The sequence below is a fragment of the Hemiscyllium ocellatum genome, chromosome 28 (genome assembly GCF_020745735.1).
Source record: "Hemiscyllium ocellatum isolate sHemOce1 chromosome 28, sHemOce1.pat.X.cur, whole genome shotgun sequence".
Taxonomy (NCBI): Eukaryota; Metazoa; Chordata; class Chondrichthyes; order Orectolobiformes; family Hemiscylliidae; genus Hemiscyllium; species Hemiscyllium ocellatum.
In genome coordinates, this window is record NC_083428.1 from 12,855,795 (window position 1) to 12,877,142 (window position 21,348).

Consider the following 21,348-nt stretch of genomic DNA (forward strand, 5'->3'; position numbering starts at 1 on the left):
ACAGGAATTGGGAGGTGATGTTGTGGCTGTACAGGACATTGGTTAGGCCACGGTTGGCATATTGCATGCAATTCTGGTCTCCTTCCAATCGGAAAGATGTTGTGAAATTTGAAAGGGTTCAGAAAAGATTTACAAGGATGTTGCCAGGGTTGGAGGATCTGAGCTACAGGGAGAGGCTGAACAGGCTGGGACTGTTTTCCCTGGAGTGTTGGAGGCTGAGGGGTGACCTTTTAGAGTTTTACAAAATTATGAGGGGCATGGATAGGATAAATAGGCAAAAACTGAAAATGTGTTGCTGGAAAAGCGCAGCAGGTCAGGCAGCATCCAAGGAGCAGGAGATTCGACTTTTCGGGCTTATGCCCGAAACATCGAATCTCCTGTTCCTTAGATGCTGCCTGACCTGCTGCGCTTTTCCAGTAACACATTTTCAGCTCTGATCTCCAGCATTTGCAGACCTCACTTTCTCCTCCTAAATAGGCAAAAAGTCCAGAACTAGAGGGCATAGGTTTAGGATGAGAGGGGAAAGATATAAAAGAGACCTAAGGGGCATTTTTTTCATGCAGAGGGTGGTACTTGTATGGAATGAGCTGCCAGAGGATGTGGTGGAGGCTGGTACAATTGCAACATTTTAGAGGCATTTGGATGGGTATATGAATAGGAAGGGTTTGGAGGGATATGGGCCAGGTGCTGGCAGGTGGGACTAGATTGTGTTGGGATATCTGGTCGGCATGGACGGGTTGGACTGAAGGGTCTGTTTCCATACTGTACATCTCTATGACTCCTGATTTTCATCCCATTACCATTGGTTGTTGTGTTTTCCATTACTTCAGCCCTACGTTTTGGAATATCCTTTTTCAACCTCTATAATTACTCTTTCTTTAAGATGCTCCTTAAAACATACTTCTTTATCAACCTAATGGACAATAGTCCTACTATTGCTTGTGTGAGTTGATATGTTTTTTTGTTTGGTCACGCTCCATGTTCAATCCTTGTAGCATGATTGTCCCTTCTGTTTTGTCATATGCATGAAATCTAACTCTAATCAGTCTCAAAGAATGGCTTTTTTTGAGTTCAATGTAGAATAGATTCCTTATAGTGTGGTAATAGGCCAGTCAGCCCAACAAGTCCACACCGACCCTCCGAACAGCAACCCACCTCCCCCCCTGACTAACGTACCTAATACTATGGCCAATCCACCTGACCTGCACATCTTTAGATTGTGGGAGGAAACTCGTGCAGACATAGGGAGAATGCGCAAACTCCACACAAACAGTCACCCGAGGCAGGAATTGAACCCGGGTCTCTAGCACTGTGAGGTTGTAGTGCTAACCACTGGGCCACCCCTTTCTGTGAGGGTAACAGTAATGGTGGGGGCAGACAAGAAATTGAAGGTGAGGGAACATCAGATTAATGATGATCCTACTGACTAGTATGGCAGGCTCAAGAGGCTGAATGGCCTCCTCCAGCTACTATTTCTAACATTCTTATGGCAGCACGCCACTCCCTCATCCTGACAATTTTGTAGTTGGAATTTGTACAAATTTTATAGCTATCCGGTACAGGCTGATGTTTTTCCATTGTGCAAACTTGTCTCTTCTGTAGCAAGCTAGGCAGACTAATCGAATCTAATCTTGCATAACATGTGAATCAACAGAAGATTAAACAATAAACAGAGACTCTTATCACTGAGCCAGGTGCTATGGATGTGGTATGGCACTTAGTCATTCAGATCTTGCGTGCAGACAATTGCTGACAACACTGTGATAACCAGGACAAGCAATGAAATGTGTGCTCAGCAGGGACGGACAATTAGAATTCAGCTTTGTTCTCAGTCTCAGTGCAATCAACAGGGTTACAGGTCAAATCCCCAAACGAAACCTCAGGTGCCCTCAGTTAGTTCAGGTTCCAATCGCTTCTGTGGTTGGAGAACGGGAGCAAGAAAACATATTTCTATCCTTCATCTCATTCACTAGGTACCTTGCGGAAAGTGAAGACTTTCTTTTTATACACACTCACGGGCTGTGGACATCATTAGCAAAGACAATATTTATTGTCTGTCCCGAGATACTCATGAACAGAGGTGACTGTGAGCCAACTTCTTGAATCTTTGCAGAACATGTGCAGGTATGTCCACAAGCTTATTATTTTAATTAAAGCATATAATCATATAAGGAGAGGTTACAGCATGGAAAGACAGCCATTCAGTCCATTGTATCTGTGCTGGTCCTTTGCAGAAACTATTTGCCTAATGCCTAATGTGTGGTGGCTGAGTGGTTAGTACTGCTGCCTCACGGTGCCAAGGACCTGGGTTCAAGTTCAGCCTCAGGCAACTGTCTGTGTGGAGTTTACACATTCTCCCTGGGTCTGCATGGGTTTTCTCCTGGTGCTCTGGTTTCCTCCCACAGGCCCAAAAATGTGTAGGTTAAATGGATTGGCCATACTAAATTGCCTCATTGTGTCCAGGGATATGCAGGCTAGGTGGACTAGCCAGGGGAAATGTAGGGTTACAGGGATTGGGTGGGATACTATTTGGAGGTGTGGACTTGATGGGCTGAATGGCCTGCTTTCACGATGTATGGATTCTATGATTCTCTCCTGCCCTTTCTCTTTAGCTCTATACAATTTCTTTTTGCAGAAACTGCTCTGATGCTCTTCAGTTGAACCTGCTACCACCACACTCCCAAGCAGCACACTACTTGCTGAGTTCAAACACTTTTTTCCTTTTGAATCCATTGCTTCTTTTGCCAATTACTTCAAATCTTGGACTTCTGGTTTTCCATTCTTTTACCAGTGCAAACATCCTCTCTATATCAACACTGTTGTGACCACTCATGAAGTTGAATGTTGTCAGAAATTTCCTCTCAATCTTCTGTCCAAGGAGAACATCCCCAGCTTCCCCACCTTACCCATGCACCGAAAGTTTCATAACTCTACTCTTCTGATCATATCTGGGCCATATCAGTGGAGCAAGGAGCAACTATAAATCCAACAAAAATAAGCAATAAAACAAACTGTTCTCCTTAACTAGTGGATAAGAGGACACAGATTCAAAGCATAAGAAGAATTTTTTCACAACGAGTGGTGATGGCCTAAACATCATTGTCTGTGAGGGTGATGGAAGTGGAGACAATGAATGACTGGGTAAAGAAACTTGGGGATAGAATGGAACAGATTATATTGCTCTGTGGCAAGGTGACTTATTGAGATAGGTAGAAAGGCGTTTTTCTTTGCCATAATTAAGCTAAGGCAGATAATCTTAATAAAGGGCCTCCTGCTTGTTGTAAAACTCTCTTAATTCCCTTTTTTTTAAAAAAAATATTTATCTACAGATATGGCTGTCCTGGCTAGGCCAGCATTTATTGACCATCTCTAATTGCCCATCAGGCAGTTGAGAATCAAGCACATTGCTGTGATTCTGGAGTCACATGTAGGCCAAACCAGGTAATGGTTAGAGACAAAAAAAAACTGCACATGCTGGAATCCAAAAGTAGACAGGCTGGAGGCTGGAAGAACACAGCAAGCCAGGCAGCATCAGGAGGTGGAGAAGTCAACATTTTGGGTGTAACCCTACTTCAGTCCTGGGGTGGGTGTTGCAGCAGGGCATGGTGTGGACAGGGTGGTGAAGTGGGGATAGGGGAAGACAGGTAGAGGGTATGACCTGGTTGGTCAGCGGGAGGAATGAATCCGATTGGTGGCAGGGAATGGGAGGGGCTGGGAAGGGAGTCGGGGGATGGGTTTATTTGAAATTGGAGAACTCAATGTTGAGTGCTCTGGGCTGTAGGCTGCCCAGGAGGAAGATAAGGTGTTGTTTGTCCAATTTGCGCTGTGGTTCGTTTTGCCAATGGAGGAGGCCAAGGATGGTCATGTCAGAAAGGGAGTGGTTGGGGAATTGAAATGGCAGCGACTGGGAGGTCTGGTCAACCCCTGCGGGCCCAGCTGTGATACTTGGTGAACCGTTCCCCAAGTTTACGTTCAGTCTCCTCAATGCAGAGAAGGCCGCATCGGGAGCACCTGATACAGTAAACTAGGTTGGAAGAGAGGCAGGTGAACCTCTGTCTCACCTGGAAGGACTGTTTGGGGCCCTGGATGGAGGTGAAGGGGGTAGTGTACCAGCAAGTTTTACAAGGTGACAGATTTCCTTCCCTGAAGGACGTTAGTGAACCAGATGGGTTTTCCCCTGAAAATCAACAATGAATCCAACAATGGTCATCATTAGATTCTTATTTCCCAGGCTATTATTGAATTCGCTATCTGCCACTGTCAGGTTTGAATACAGGTACCCAGAATTTAATGTTCTGGATTAATAGTCGAGTGATAATACCATTAGGCCATCACCTTCTCTGCATTTCCATTACTTTCAATGATGAGAGTTCCAATCAGTTACCTTCAGTATTTGGTTCCTTTGTATGTTTTAGAACTTCCATTTGTATTTTAAAAACAACCTACCTGCAGTCTGAAAGATAAAGGCTGTTCAAACTTGCAGAGTTAGGGTCTTTTATGTGAGACAACTATCGCTGGTAAAGCTACACAGAGTTCTGTCTGAGGCCATTTTTTATCCAATTAACATCAAATTCAGCCAATAAAAGTCAAATCTTAAATTTGATTGCAAATTTAAATTTGAATTGTGCTGCTTTCTTGCGTGGTTTGAATCATTGGATAACAAAAATAGCTGAAGGAGAAGCCCTCTCATCTATAAGGAGATGAAAGACAGTTCCCAAGAATGATATTACAATGGTATGTAATCAGTGCAACACACATTAATCAGTACTTTGATTGAGCCTATTCTCCATGAAAAGGGTTGCTAGTTGGTTAACTTGGATGGTTGGCTCGTGATGCAGAATAATGCCAACAGCATGGGTTCAGTTCCCACACTGACTGACATTACTGTGAAAGTCCCTCCTTTTCAAGCTCTCCTCTCTCCCCAGGTGTGATGACCCTCAGGTTAAACCATCACCAGCTCTCTCTCTCTTTAATGAGTGAACATCCTATAGTCTAGCAGCACTATAGTAACTTTACTTTCATGGTAGTGCGACTGAGCAGTTTAAGGTGATGGATTTAATTTCTAGTCTTGATCAAGTTATGGGCTGGCACCAAAACTATTACATACAATGTGCCTCATGCAGTCCACTCCAAGCTGGACAATTTGAGATTAGTGGAAGATAATTTGTGGGTTGGTTAGCACTGTGGGCTGGCTGGGTGGTTTACAATGTAGGATAATACCAACAGTGTGGGTTCAATTCTCACACAGACTGATGTTATCACGAAGGTCCCTCCTTTTCAATCTCTCCCCTTGTCAAAGGTGTGGTGACCCTCAAGTCAAACAACTGCCAGTCATCTCTCTGTAATGAGAGAGTAGGGCTGTGTGACCTTACTAATCTCCAGGAAAAGCAAGTTGACAATGAGAATTGAGGTTAATTAAAGTAATTTGAATAGATTTATGCTATCTATCCTGTTGAGCCAATCTCAATTTGGTCCAATAATCATCTCTTGTACAAATGAACAATGAAGCATTGTGTTATGAAAACAAATATGTTTATTCCTGGAAGATTCAGGGACAAGATTTTGGAACGCGTGAAACACTGTAATTTAGAACTGATCTTATGTTTGATATGGCTATTGCTTCTTTAGTGTAAGATTTGCTTTCACACAATAAATCTATTGCATGCCCCTGTGATATGGCGATACTGCTAAGTCGGGTGGGTGCAGAGCAAAACATGCCTGGGACCTTGTGTGTTTTTTGTCCAAGAAACATATTAATGTGGTTTTATCTTGTGCTGTATGCCAGTGACTTAGTCATATTCACTCATCAATTCATTCATTGTCTGAAATTGCGCTAATAATCTTTCTGGAATGCTTAATTTGTGTTCTTGTGTCAATACATGATAGAAAAACATTTGTTTTTTTGTTATATTCTTAATTCAATGCTTCACATTGTTCTTACAACCAACGAAAGAAGATAGCTGCAATCAAAAGTGCTTCATCTTTATATAACTCATTATACTTTCTCTACCAAATGAATAGCTGAATTATAGAACAGAATCCCTATAGTGCAAAAGCAGGCCATTCAGCCAACATCAACCCTCTGAACAGCATCCCACTCAGACCCACTCCCCCGTCCTGTATTTCCCCATGGCCAACTCACCCAGTGTACACATCGCTGGATACTATGGGCAATTTCCCATGGCCAACCCACCTAAGCTGCACATCTTTGGACTGTGTGATGAAACCAGACACGCCTGCACAGGCATTGGGAGAACGTCCAAACTCCACACAGACAGACAGTCACCCAAGGCTGGAATCAAACACAGTTCGCTAGTGCTGTGAGGCAGCAGTGATAACCATTGAGACACTGTGCCGCCCATTAGCGTTGGGAGAAAGCAGAGGAATTTGGCAATACAAGTTCATGGGATAGTAAAGCAACACTTTGATAAAACATAGTAAAAAGAAGGAGAACGTTAGGCTTATGGTGGGACTGATAATATTTAAAGGTAAAGAGAATGATGGACTTGAGTAATTAAAGCTCCAGGATTGGCTTGTGGCCTCCAGAAATTGGAATTCAATCTCCAGGACACTGCAACCCTCGGGAAAAAGATCCTTTTAACAAATGGTCGCAGCGGGGTTGGAACGAAGGGTCTATTTCCATGCTGTACATCTCTATCACTCTATGACTTGAAACCTTAACTCTGTTTTTCTCTCCATATATGCTGCTGGACCTACTGAGTTCCTCCAGCACATTGTGTTCCTGTCACTGGAGAAAAGCCATTGGGAAATTAAAAATATTCATTTTGTCATTTTCTTTGAACATTTCTCTTTACTGGATATTTAAAAATATTGGAAATGCTGAAGGAAAAGCTGGTTGGCTGCTGGTCAAGCATTATCCCATTGAGTAATGAGTCTTTTTTTTCCTGAATGACGTAGGGAGGCAATATGTCATAAGGATGGATCGTCATTTCAAATGGAATGGAATATGAAAGGAGGACGTTTTCGCTAAAGCTTTACAAGATGCTAGTCACAAGACCCCCTAGAGGACTGTGTCGAGAGTATGCTGCTGGAAAAGCACAGGTCAGGCAGCATCCAAGGAGCAGGAGAATCGACATTTCGGGCATAAGCCCTTCATCAGGAAGGAAGCTTCTGGGCTGAGGAGCCTGGAGTACTGTGAACAATTTTGCTCATCTTATCTAAGAAAAGATAAGGCAGTCCAGAGAAGGTTCATTAGATTGATACCAGGTATGGATAGGCTGTCTTATGGGGAAAAGTTTAATAGGTTAGGCTTGTACTCATTAAAATATGGAAGATGTTCAGAGGGCTTGACAGGGTAGATGTGGAAAATGCACAGTGTTGTGTGGATAAGTCAAGTAACAAAAGGTGGGCAATAGATCCTAGGACTTTATCTCAATAAAATGATTTATTTCCTAGTCCACAGACTGGTTCTTTTTATATGGTTGTCATAGATGTATGTATGTCTAAGGAGTGTGACAAAACCCAATGGAGTCACAAGGAGGGTCACATATAAATTCCAAAGTCAGGATTTGCAGTATTCATCTGGAACTATGAAACGTAGATACTGCAACCAATCTCCATGTCTGCATGTAGCAGGCTTAAATAATTTACACTTAATTAAACAACTAATATCAAAAATATAATGTCACTGTTTGAACAAAGCATCAGAATAAACACTGGGCTTGCCAGTGATGCCCTTGTTCCATGAATGAATAAAAACAGTAACAGAACTGCAAGGCATTGTACTGCTTCTGTACAGTATGCATTTTGGGAGCATGATATGGCAATCATTTACCTGACAAAGTTCATGCATAAATACATTTGTGCATCTTTCAGAGTAATCTTTTCTTCATACTGACTGGCAATTCAAAAGCATAATTTTGTTTCCCATTTAGCTGCTGTTTACCTTACCTAACATTAAAGTAAATTAATCTAAATCTATTATTGATGAATTGTGATAGAAAACTTAAGTTTATATTTATTTAAAGGATCACAGCATTGCTGGCTAGGCATTTGTTGCCCAGAGGGCAGTTAAACCATTACTGTGGCTCAGAGTCACATGTAGGCCAAACCAGGTAAGAACGGAAGTTTCCTTCCCAGATGGGTTTTTCCAACAATAATTAAACTCTTAATTCCACATTTTTTTCCCTTTTTAGAATTAAATCTGGATTGTTACTATCAACTGATTTACTCCAGTTGATTTGGTTAGTTTTAACTAAACCTTTCTTTAACTTTCCTCTTCACATTGAAAAACACAAAATTCTCCCTGATGAAGCCAGCTCACTCCATGTCCGTTTTTGCTGTGAGCTGTTATTATTCTTATTAAAATAAATATGGGAAAATGAATACGCCCGATTGCAATCTGCTGCCTGTCTCTAAGCCAAACATATTTTTTCAGTTTGATTTTGGCACCTAACCTATCCAACAGTGTCTCTGCTTATCAAGGAACTCCTTAAAACGTCACCTACTGTCATTGGCAACATATACTCTGTGTTTGTAACAGAAATTAGTTTTGTTTTTTTTAAAGAATGATGATGAACTGCACAGTTCCAACTAATTACTCGTTATGCCAACTACAATGAATGAGGATTGCAATACAACACCAAAATATATATGCCTACATATTGTCTGAAACTTGTTGCCATATAAAATATGACTGGAGGTGTGGGAATGCAGTGGATAGTGTTCCTGCCTCTGAGTCAGAAGCTGAGGGTTCAGGTGCCACTCAGGACTTAAGGCCAAGGTAAGGTACTATTTTAACGTGGCCAAATATACAGAGTAAAAAGTGAGGTCTGCAGATGCTGGAGATCAGAGCTGAAAATGTATTGCTGGTTAAAGCACAGCAGGTTAGGCAGCATCCAAGGAACAGGAAATTCGACGTTTCGGGCCAGAGCCCTTCATCAGGAGTATCAATCTGTACATTTTTCCACTACAAGGTAAAGGCAGGGAATAAGACCAGGAGAGATTCATGGTCAGCCACGTGCTGGAAAGAAAATTAAGCCTCTACCATCTCTATTCATAATTCCAGACTACAACATGCATGTAAAAGTACATGTTGCCATGGCAACTCAGACTCCCTGAATGAACTGTACCACACACAATGAGACTGCAGTATTCCTGACTGACTATTAAAGTGTTAAAACTACTAAAATTGAAAAAGAACCCAACTGGGACCTTGCTGATGGTTATGTTGGAGCAAACAATGTAACTACAGAAACACTGGAAGATATTAGTCTTGGATTTGCAATGCCGTTGGATTGTAGCAATGGGTTAGGGAGGGTTAATTGAGGGAGCTAAAGAGTTTCAAACTTGGAAGCCTCCGAATGGAGTGAGTGAAGGGAGGAGCCTGATTTGAGCCTTGATTTCAACACACAAAAATGCAAGTTGGAGGAATGATGTATACAACAATATGTTTAGAATTTGAAATCAAACAATAGGGAGGACCAGAGGAACAATGACCATTGGAACTGTAAATAGAAATTTATACTCACCTTCCAAGAGACAATCCAAGAACCTATTAAAACTGCAAACTCTTCAATACTGTTAAAACTTAAACAGGGAGCCTCACTCTTACAGGTGAGAAAAATCCTCGTTAATTGATTAAAGAAGAATCAGGATTAATATCAACAGTTCTCTTTCCATCTTTTTATGATTTAAAAAGGAACAATGGGTTCTTGATATCATTGCAGCAGCTGTGTTGGAGAGGTCACTCAAACTGACAGCATGTGGGAGTATTAAGTTAATAGGGATGCATTCACTACGTGTGAGTATTTCAGAGATAATGCCATTTTAACTGTGCATGCTAATTAGGTTCCTTCACATGACTGGACTCAACAACCCCTCCCAATTACTCAAGTTGTGCAAAAAACAAACACAGCTTTACCATTCATTATCGCCCTTTTTGTTTGTTTAAAAAATATAGTCAGGGGTGGGAGTCTGTCTTAGTAGTAACAGATTTCACACTCAGTGTGCTGGTTTTTGCAGTTTCTCACAGGGACCCTGCAGTGTAACTTGAAGTCTATCAGTCCCTTGCTGATCCCTTCTCCTCATCTTCTGATACATGGGGAGTTGATTGGCAGGAGCCTAGGGGCAGTGATAGACAGAAAGCACAGTCGCAGAGTTCAGTCTCCTGTTGGGAGGTGTAAGTGGCTTTAAGAAGAAATGTCATCCGAAATCCTAAACGACCCAAGTGTCACTGAGTTTAAACACTAAAGAAAACCATGGTTGAAGAAGGCGTTAGCTTAATAAAATCCTGCAGTGAAGATGATCTTTATTGAAGGGCTTCTATGAGCAATGTACTAAGGGATAGATGAACCTCAACAGGAACCATGTCCAATGAATGAAATGGCATGCCACAAAGCAGACATGGTTATACTCTATCCTCTTTTATTACTAGGAAACATAGACCAACAGCAGACCAACAGAAGGTAAAGTAAGTGCTTAAATGGGAAGTTACATTGACCAATGGATTACAATCCAACTTCTGGGTCAGAGACTCTGGGTTTGAGTCTCACATTAGGACTTGTGCATTTGGAAGGTGCATTTGCAATGTGGCTCAACAGGTTGTTTGTCAGCCTGTAAATCCAACCAGAACATCTGGTGACAGGCAGAAAGGGTTGGAAACCTCCCTGGTCAGCCATAATGGGGAAGCAATTGCCTAGTGGTATTATTGTTAGACTATTAATCCTGTGTGGGAGCTAACACCTTCAACACATTGTCTAGCTAACACCAATTATTACAGCTAACCTGAGAATGCAACTTTTTAAAAAACGTTTTGAGATGTACACATGAAAGAAGTGAAACTATCATGGTATTCGAACAGAAGAAAGACTCAACAAATAATCAAGGTATTTTTCAATGTATAATTTCAGTTACATCACATTGTAAACTTTTGGTATAAATTCTGTGTCTTCCAATTGTGTCCTCCACAACTACCTGATAAAGGAGCAGTGCTCCAAACGCCAATGTGCTTCCAACTAAACCTGTTGGGCTATAACCTTGTATTGTGTGGATTTTAATTTTGTATACCCCAGGCCAACACCGGCATCTCCAAATCATAACTTGGTTTCAGACAGCATTAGTAGTTCAGACTAAACATGAGGAGGATTAACAGAATAAAAACCATGACAACATTCACAATGTTGCTCTGGAGCTGACTGTCTGGGAACTTGGATTGGTTAAAATTTGTTAGAGTCCAGTTGACAGTACAAAGTCACTCAGGAAGGCAGTTCACCCACCACCTTCTCAAGGCCGACTAGCATTGGGCAATAAATGCTGGTTGAGCCAATGATGCCTACATCCAATGAATGAAAGAAAAAATATTGCTGTGTTCACCGCTGCTTAAAGCGCCTGGGGCTTGTCACAGAGTACGATTTTCCTGCCCGTTACCCACTGAACATCTGCTGAAGGTTAATATTGGTCCAAATAAATCTTAGAGTAAAAAGTGAGGTCTGCAGATACTGGAGATCAGAGCTGAAAATGTGTTGCTGGTTAAAGTGCAGCAGGTCAGGCAGCATCCAAGGAACAGGAGATTCGACGTTCCTGTTCCTTGGTTGCTGCCTGACCTGCTGCGCTTTAACCAGCAACACATTTTCAGCTCCAAATAAATCTTATTCAACATTGAAACACAAACAGAAATTTCTGGATAAACTCAGCAGGTCCAGCGAAGAGAAAGTAGTCAATCTTTTTGGACCAGTGACCTTTCCTCAGGACACCCAGTTCTGAAGAAGGGTCACTGGACCGAAATGTTAACTCTACTTGCTTTCTACTGATAATGTCAGACATGCTGGGTTTATCCAGTAATTTCTGTGTTCATTTCAGAGCTCCAATATCCTCAGTTCTTTGGTTTTTATTCAACACTAGTGATGCTTGAGCAAATTCATGAGGTCGATGTTACATGCCATTGTTTCTGGTGGCCAGAACTTTATTGAGGACACCAGCAATGAGCAGCCAATTTGACTTGAAAATATTGGCCCTTTTTGGGTGTGGAACACAAAGCAGAAATCTAAGCAAAATAATTCATGCAGGGCCGTAAATCATGTGAACCAGAGCATTTTATTCATCATTTGAACCTTAGTTGGACTATTGTGCAGTGACACGGCATCTGATAATATTTAGATCACATGGAGCTCGTCCTTGCTTTGATCAAATGTGATTCTTTTGATAATGTTGGTTAGTGTTCGGTGATGTGGGACCACACAAGATTTCTGGCTCTGATACAGGACCTCACAGGATACTTAAGGTTTAGATGGCAGAAAGAACTCAGCATCCTCCCTGGAAAATTACTCCTAATTCTCCTTTTGAGCTCATCAAGAACAAAGACTTTGAATGAGATCACCTCAACAGAGAAATGTGAAATTAGACAGCTAAGCGGAAGCCATTCAACCCATTTCATCAGTTCTTTGAGAGAGCTGTACAATTACTCCCACTCACCTTCTCTGTCTTGATAACTCTACAAATCTTTCCCTATCAACCATTTATCCAACTCCCCTTTGAAAGCAATTGCTTCCAACTTCCATTTGGGCAGTGTACTGCCAGACTCAACTTGCTAAGTGAAACACATTATTCTGTGTCTTCCCTCATAGAAAGTATTTTGATGGCAAAGAGATGGTGGGCTATGGGAAGGTAGATTCAAATTCCTGTACAAAGCCACTAAGTATCATTCACGTCCCATTAAATAGAGAGACTGAAATGGTCCTGAATAAGCATGTAAGTTAGCTCGCTGAGTTGGAATGTTTGTTTTCAGATGTTTCATTACCATGGCCAGGTAACATCATCAGTAATCATAATCACGTTCCTACTTGGACTGGCACACGCTGTCATTGACCAGGAACCTCAGCCTTATGGTGCTTAAATGTACACAATTGTGTTTATTATTATTATTTTAGACTATGGGCAGCCAGATAAGGCAATACAGAATTGATTAAGTAATGCAATATATATTAAACTTGCAAAAACTTTCACAAAAACCATGGATGATTAGCACTACAAATTCGAGATATCAAATAACGTTACCATCCATTATCGAAACCAACACTAATCTTACATCTCAAAGTGGAAAAGAGTTCCAGACATGTTTGCATAGAAATTAGGATTCTGAATCCTGATTTCTGTTGTTCTCTGAACCACAGGCAAATGCCTTGTTCCATGAAGATGTTCCAGTATCCATCAGTTTTAATGGACAGCACCAGTTTTATGAACATAATTACCTGTCATAGAATTTACTGTCATATTTGATCTACCCTCCAACACATTAAAAAGCCCAAACTTGTTGATGTCAGATTATTAAAAAATTGAAGTTTATGGAATGTGGGAATATGATCAGTTGAAGGGATAGGTCTTAGAAAGTGGGCGAGGATGCTTTTGGCAGAGATTTAGGGGTTAGAGTTCTAGACAGTACACACAGGGTGACCAAAGGATTTTCACTAGAGTCATAGAGATGTACAGCATGGGGACAGACCCTTCAGTCCAACCCATCCATGCTGTCCAGATAGCCCAATCCAATCTAGTCCCACCTGTCAGCACCCGGCCCATATCCCTCCAACCCTTCCTATTCACATACCCATCCAAATGCCTCTTAAATGTTGCAATTGTACCAGCCTCCACCACTTCCTCGGGTAGCACATTCCATACACGTACCGCCCTCTGTGTGAAAATGTCGCTCCGTAGGTCTCTTTTATATTGTTCCCCTCTCACCCTAAATCTATGCCCTCTAGTTCTGGACTCCCCAACCCCATGCATATTTACCCTATCCATGCCCCTTATAATTTTGTAAATGTCTATAAGGTCACCCCTCAACCTCTCCCTGTAGCTCAAATCCTCCAGCCCTGGCAACATCTCCATAGAGATGTACAGCATGGAAATAGACCTTTAATCCAACTTGTCCATGCTGACCCGATATCCTAACTTAATCTAGTCCTATTTTCCAGCACGTGGCCCATACCCCTCATTACACTAGTGGAATGCAAAATAGTTAGTATATTAGAATGGAAGGATTGGAGGAGGATTCAGACAGAGATAGGAGCCAGGACTGGAAGACATCAGAAAGACGGAGTGGAGTGTAACTGAGAGGGGGTCGGAGTGATAGTGGTGTGTGACCGGGAGGGGGTCGGATTGATAGCGGACAGAGGCTGGAGGAGGTTGCAGAAGCAGAGTCCATCTAGTTCTCCATTTATGATGCTGCTGTTTGCAAGACATAATAATGGAATTGTTAACTTAGTGTAAATATGAGGCAATGAAATCCTTGGGAACCTTAGGTGCAAAGTCACCTAGTTCAATAGGTTACAATCACCAGATCATATCTCAGCTTGCTCACACTAGCCTCAAATATTATTGATGGAACAACATCTCCCTAACTGGCAGCTGAAGTTATCAATATTAATTGTTCCCACATCTTCCTAGGGAATCTGTTCCCTATATCAACCACTTACTCATGCAAATACTGTTACTGTGGATCACTTTTGAATCTGTTCCATTTCCAGTTTGGAAACTGAGTGATTCTGACAAATAAGCTGTGACAAACACAATGAGCTTTTTAAATTATTACAGTGTGTAAATAAAGGCATAAGTTTATTTTAATAGGCAATTGGCAGATTTCTGGCATCAAAAGTTTAACAAGAACAGTTAACTGAGAAGTTTACTTGGAATAATTCCCTTGTGAGCTAATATGCACCTTCGTGTTTATCTAACTAAAGGGTTAGCTACACAGACTCTCTTGACGTCCTAATTTATGACCCATGATTGCACTCATACTATTTTTCACTAACTACGGTAGTATTATAAACACTGATTCATGTGCTACACCAATAGTGTTTCTGGCAGTTCTGAGTAAGGGTCACCTGACCCAAAACATTAACTCTGATTTCTCTCCACAGATGCTGCCAGACCTGCTGAGCTTTTCTAGTAGTTTCTGTTTTGTTTCTGATTTCCACCATCTGCAGTTCTTTTGGTTGATTCTAAATATTTAAAAAATGATTCGAGTTTTTTTTTGGAAATTACAAAATTTAAGGAGGCAACCTCGCATCTTCAGATATTTCCAAAGACGTGAGTTCATGATTGTGCTGGAACCAGGCTCGAGGGAGGAAATAACAACAGGAAATGCTGGAAAACCTCAGCAGTTAGGCGTGGCACGGTGGCACAGTGGTTAGCACTGCTGCCTCACAGCACCAGAGACCTGGGTTCAATTCCCGACTCAGGTGACTGACTGTGTGGAGTTTGCACATTCTCCCTGTGTCTGCGTGGGTTTCCTCCGGGTGCTCCGGTTTCCTCCCACAGTCCAAAGATGTGCAGGTCAGGTGAATTGGCCATGCTAAAATTGCCCGCAGTGTTAGGTAAAAGGGGTAAATGTAGGGGAATGAGTGGGTTGCGCTTTGGTGGGTCGGTGTGGACTTGTTGGGCCGAAGGGCCTGTTTCCACACTGTATCTAATCTAATCTAAGTTCGGGCAGCATTTGAGGAGAGAGAAACCATGTAAATGTTTCACATTTAATATGAGTATTCAGCAGAACTCAACTTTGGAGTAAATTTGGACTGAAAGCTAACTCTGTTCTTCATCTCCATATATACTGCCAGACCTACAAAGTTCTTTCTGTTTTTATTTTATTCCATCATTTGCTTTTATTTGAAAGTTAGAGGGAGCTTCACTTTGCATTTGATTGTGTTCTATAGCTCCCTTGAACGTACTTGATGCTAACCATTTCTGAAGCCCAGTGACAGCTTTCCATTCCCCAATGCTCTCATAGTCACACTGAAAACAGAAAATTCACCAAAGAAAAATGTTTCTCAACTGCGGGAGCCTTGATCTGACTGATACACCAATCTAAATATAATACACACATTTTTTTGCTTTAATCTTGGGAGGAGAATGATTTATCTTCAGCTTTTTCCAGGAAATTACTGCATTTGAACACTCCCCTGTGCCCCTCAGAAATGATCGTTTTTTAAACAAAAGTACTTGGCAGCTCAAATAGGCAGTCAATCTTTAAGGTAAAAAAGGATGAAGCATCTGAAAAGAAATGATAAAGAGGGAGAGGTAAATAATTATTAACACTACGGTTGCAGTGGCACTGATATTCTTGACCAAGTAGGTAAAGATGGAAGATTAAATGTTAAAGCTTTGAAACAGCATGACAATCATTTCAGTATGGTAGGTTGTGAGCTGTGAAATGCGAATTCAATAGAGTTGAAATAGAGATCACGTCAGTATTTAAGAATAGAGATTGTGTTGTTGAAAGACAGGAATCAAGGTAATTGTGTAAATGATTGGCATGAGCCTACTTGTGCAACCCTATCCACAGTCAAAATGGGTAGTGTGGTGGCTCATTGGTTAGCACTGCTGCCTCACGGCACCAGGGCCCCGGGTTCAATTCCAGCCTTGGACGACTGTGTGGAGTTTGCACATTCTCCCCATGTCTGAGCCGGATTTACTCCGGGTACTCCAGTTTCCTCCCACAATCTGAAGATGTGCAGATTAGGTGAGTTGCCCATAGTGTTCAGGGATGTGTAGGTTAGGTGCATTAGTCAGGGGAAATGTGAAGTAAGAAGATAGGGGAATGGGTCTGGGTGGGTTACTCTTCAGAGGATCGTGTGGACTTTTTGAGCCGAAGGGCCTGCTTCCACACTGCAGGGAATCTACGAAAGTGCATTCGTTGCCAAACAACCTGTCTTCCCTTTAATATTTTTACCATAATCTTTCCTGTGCAAGTTTTGATAGTAAATGCTGGCGGGCTGTGAGATCCTGGAGAGCACCAGTACCAATACTGTTTCTATAATGTCCACTCTGAACTTTCTTATGAGGTAGCGGATCAATTCTCCCCCCAAACTGCAGATCCTCCACCACTCTCCACAGCTTCAGAAGACTGAACCCAATACCAGCAGCCCAAGCAATGCCTGGCTAAAGTCAAAACCATTTCAGCAAAGACTGGACACAAAACCAAGACTTCTACTGCTCTGTCTGTCTGAGTATCTTTGTGGCCCAGCCAGAGTGTTCTTAATAAAAAAACTGAAAGAACTGCAGATACTGTAAGTCAGAAACAAAAACATAAGTTGCTGGAAAAACTCAGCAAGTCTGGAAGCATCTGTGAAGAGAAATCAAAGCTTAACATTTTGGGTCCAGTGACCTTTCTTAGAACTGATGTTAACTGGGAAAATGTCAGTTTATATTCAGAAGATAGGGTGAGTGAAGGAGGTAAGGAAGAGATGACAGGTAGGGATGGAGCCCAAAGAGAGAGAAAAACAGTTGGCAAAGAAGTTAGGAAAAAGTGAGGACTGCAGATGCTGGAGATCAGAGTCTAGATTAGAGTGGTTTTTGCAAGGTTTGTGAAGATTTGTAGTTCAGGTTGAGATTTAGGGTGTAGGTTTGCTCACTGAGCTGTAGGTTTGATATCCAGACGTTTCATTACCTGGCTAGGTAACATAATCAGTGGCGACCTCCAGGTGAAGTGAAGCTGTTGTCTCCTGCTTCCTATTTAAATCTTTCTCCTGGATGGGGTTCCTGGGGTTTGTGGTGATGTCATTTCCTGTTTGTTTTCTGAGGGGTTGATAGATGGTATCTAAATCTATGTGTTTGTTTATGGCGTTGTGGTTGGAGTGCCAGGCCTCTAGCTGGTGTTCGTGTATCCTGGTGGCTAACTTTCTTCATATTTGTCCTATGTAGTGCTTGTGGCAGTCCTCACATGGAATTTTGTAGATGACATTGGTTTTGTCTATGGGTTGTACTGGGTCTTTTAAGTTTGTTCGTTTTTGTTTGAGAGTGTTGGTGGGTTTGTGTGTTACTAGGATTCCGAGGGGTCTTAGTAGTCTGGCTGTCATTTCTGAAACTTCTTTGATGTATGGTAAGGTGGTTAGGGTTTCTGGCTGTGTTTGGTCTGCTTGTCATGGTTTGTTCTTGAGGAATCTGCGCACTGTATTTTTTTGAGTATCCGTTCTTCTTGAATACGTTGTATAGGTGGTTCTCCTCTGTTTTCTGAAGTTCGTCTGTGCTGCAGTGTGTGGTGGCTCGTTGGAATAGTGTTCTGATAGAGCTTCGTTTGTGTGTGGTGGGTTGGTTGCTGGTGTAGTTGAGTATTTGGTCAGTGTTTGTTGGTTTTCTGTATACACAGGTTTGTAGTTCTCCGTGGTCCTTTCTTTCGACTGTGACATTCAGGAATGTGAGTTTATTGTCGGTTTCTTCCTCCTTGGTGAACTTTATGCCAGTGAGGGTGTTGTTGATGATGTCAGATGTCTCTTCTATCTTGTTTCGTTTTATGATGACATCTACGTAGTGGACCCAGATTTTTGGTTTGATGATTGGTAGGGCTGTTTGTTCTAGTCTGTGCATTGCTGCTTCTGCTATGAATCCTGATAGCAGAGATCCTAGGAGTATGCCATTGGTTTGTTTGTAGACTATGTTGTTGAAGGTGAACTGGGTGGTGAGGCACAGGTCCACTAGCTTCATGATGTTTTCGTTGGTAATGTGTTTGATGGTGGTTTGTGTATGTGATGGTCTCTTCTAAAAGTGTGATAAGTGTTTGCTTTGCTTCCTGATGAAGGGCTTTTGCAAATCTAGGCAAATGAGTTGATAACAGTCTGGTGGGAAGGAGAATAGTTGTTAATAGAGACTGTTAGTGGCTAACAATGGATAGTGTGTAATAGCAGACTGTGTGATGACAAGGCTTGGTGTGTGTGATAGGGGACTAGGACATGGGGTGGGGGTGGGGGGGGGGGGGGGGGGGGGGGGGGCGGTGGGGGGGGTTTCAGGCCCTAAAATTTTTGAAATCGATATTGAATCGGGAGGGCTGCAGGGTCTCCAAGTGGAAAATGAGGCACTGTTCTTCCAGCTTGTACTGAGTTTTGCTGGAGCACTGCAGTAACACTGAGTCAGAGATATTAGCCAGGACACAGGGTGGTATGTTAAAGTGGGAGGCAATTGGAAGCTCAGGGTCTTTTCTGTGGGCAGAACATAGATGTTCTGCAAAGCGGTCACCCAGTCCACGCTTAGTTTCCCCAAAGGAGAGAGGACCACATTGTGTGCAGTGAATGCAGTGGACTAGCATTCTTACATTTAGGTCAGAAGCTTTGAGTCCAAGTTTCATCTCCAGTCTTACATGGAAGGTGTGTTACAATGTGGCCAAACTGTAAATCAATCTATTAATCATTTCAATGCACCTTTGGGAGAGTCTCCTTGTCAATAAAAACTATGTGATATCTGTAGTGCAATTGCTTCCACAGTTTAAAAACACCATTACCTCTTGCCATGAGCAAGCACTGTCCTCATTCCTGAGATACCAAGCTAATGGTAAACCTCTAACAGTGATTGCACCATGGAGATTTACCACCACGTGAAATTGATAGTAAGAACTGACTACTCTGCAACCAGGAGCTAACTTGCCCAAAAAGGAAAACATTGCACACATCAACCTGCCATTTTTTTAGCACAATCTCCCAGCTCAGAGCAGCATCATACAGAAAAGACATGCTGCCTTCTGTAAAAAACTTCAAGAATGACACATTCTGGAACAGTCAACCATGTGAGATAATAAAAACAAACTGAATATGAGGTTATATAGCTGTCCTGAACTGATTAAATGATAGGACTGTGAAGAAGGCAATGATTGTTATTTTTTAGTAACTGCTGAATTTTGTGCAGTCTTTCAAGCAGCAATATTACGGCACACATAGCAGCATGCATGTGGGGCAACAGAAATTCACAAGATTTGTTGTGAAATAGCATGCCCCCAGCTACTGACTAATTCATTCTTCAATGGACTGCAGCTATTTACTGTGTTGTGACTAAAGCAAGTTCTTTTGACAGTCATCATACTGTGAACTGGCTGGTTTTCCCCTACCTAAGGGAATGCAATGTTTATAAAAAAAAACTCCCAGGACTCGGACAGCATTTAAAAGGAAGCTCACTTTGAGGCTTTCATGCATGCTGTCTGATCCATACAGTTTGGTGCATTGCAGGAAATTACCCCTTGGCTATTTGCTTTTAAAGTGTTGCTCGTCACACGTATAAGTGGAAGCTAGAGGAATCTACCTGTGGGAACATGTCGTTCACACCTTCCGCCTGATCTTTCTCCAAGGTTAAATAAAATTGAACAATGAGGGTTCACGGAAGAGCCATGAGGCTTGTCCCTTGTGTCAGGGCTGTGAGCGATGTGAGGAGACTCCAAAGAAATGTTACCTTTGGGTCACAGTGCTTCACACAAAGGGCATTATTCATGTTTGAGCATTGACCATAAGCGCCAGAAGGCAATTTGGCTCTGGGTGGTGACAGAGCTGAGTCTGATCCTTAATTTGACAGCCACATATGTACACGTCCAACAAAGGTTGCCAAACAGAAAAAGACTGGATCACAGAACAATATTCTGCTTGCTAAATCAGGGCACAATCCAATTATGAATACACCCTTTAGTGCTTTAGAGACTTGATTAACTAGCTCAGCATATTGGAAATCAAACCTTGAGTTTTTCATTTGAAAATGTTACTTGACAGGCACAATTTTAACTCAATCATAACCCAACCTCTTACACATAAATAAGATAGGCCTCATTGGTTATAAAGGAAGTGTCTTTTAGCATGTGGTATACCACAGAAACAGGAAAACTGCAACGAGTGCCACCAACAATACATTGCCAAGTTGAAATGTGGCAAATTTAAAGCCCCAGCCTTATTTCTAGCTTTAACCTGATCCCTTTTCCACAGCAGAGGCAGAAGTTATTGACATGTTCGGAACCATTTATTATGTGCCTGTGATTGTTAACAGGTGATTAATGTGACATGTCAGAACAAAAGAAAACAAGGGTCACTTTAAAGAAATATCAGCCCTATGGAAACTACTCAAAAGTTAAATTGCCTGCGTGTCACAGTTGAACCTGTAATCCTAAGTACAAGTGCTGTACAGTTGTCTTTTGAGAATTGAGATACACTTACCTTCAGCCAGCTGCATAACACTCTGAGGTGAGGAGCTGATGATTCTCACATTGACTTCAGCATAATGTAAATGCAATTTTAAAGCTGCACATCACCCTTGCTCCCAACTTCCCAGGCTCTATAGCTCTTCTTAATGAAAGCTAGAACTTCACTAAGAATTAAGAATTCAACATACATCGGGATATTTAATAATGAGAATCCATCTGCAAGTCTGATCCCACACTTGACGCAAGCCAGAGCTGAGCCCATGGTTGACACTTGGCCCTCAACCAGGACTGCTCCTCCCTGGCAAGCTGCCAAATAACAAAAATAAAATAGCTGTTTGCATTCATGTAGCAAATCTAAGATAGTAATAATGCCCCGAAGTGATTAGCAGGAGCTTAATCAAAAAATATTTACACTGATTCAAAAAAAGGAGACATTGGAACATGTAACCAAA

At 41.8% G+C, this 21,348-nt stretch overlaps 1 protein-coding gene across 8 annotated transcripts in view; it reads right to left on the reverse strand.

Moving 5' to 3' along the window:
• LOC132829177 (ADAMTS-like protein 5) overlaps positions 1 to 21,348 on the reverse strand; it is a 123,142-nt gene that overhangs the window by 99,276 nt on the left and 2,518 nt on the right. The window lies entirely within an intron of this gene.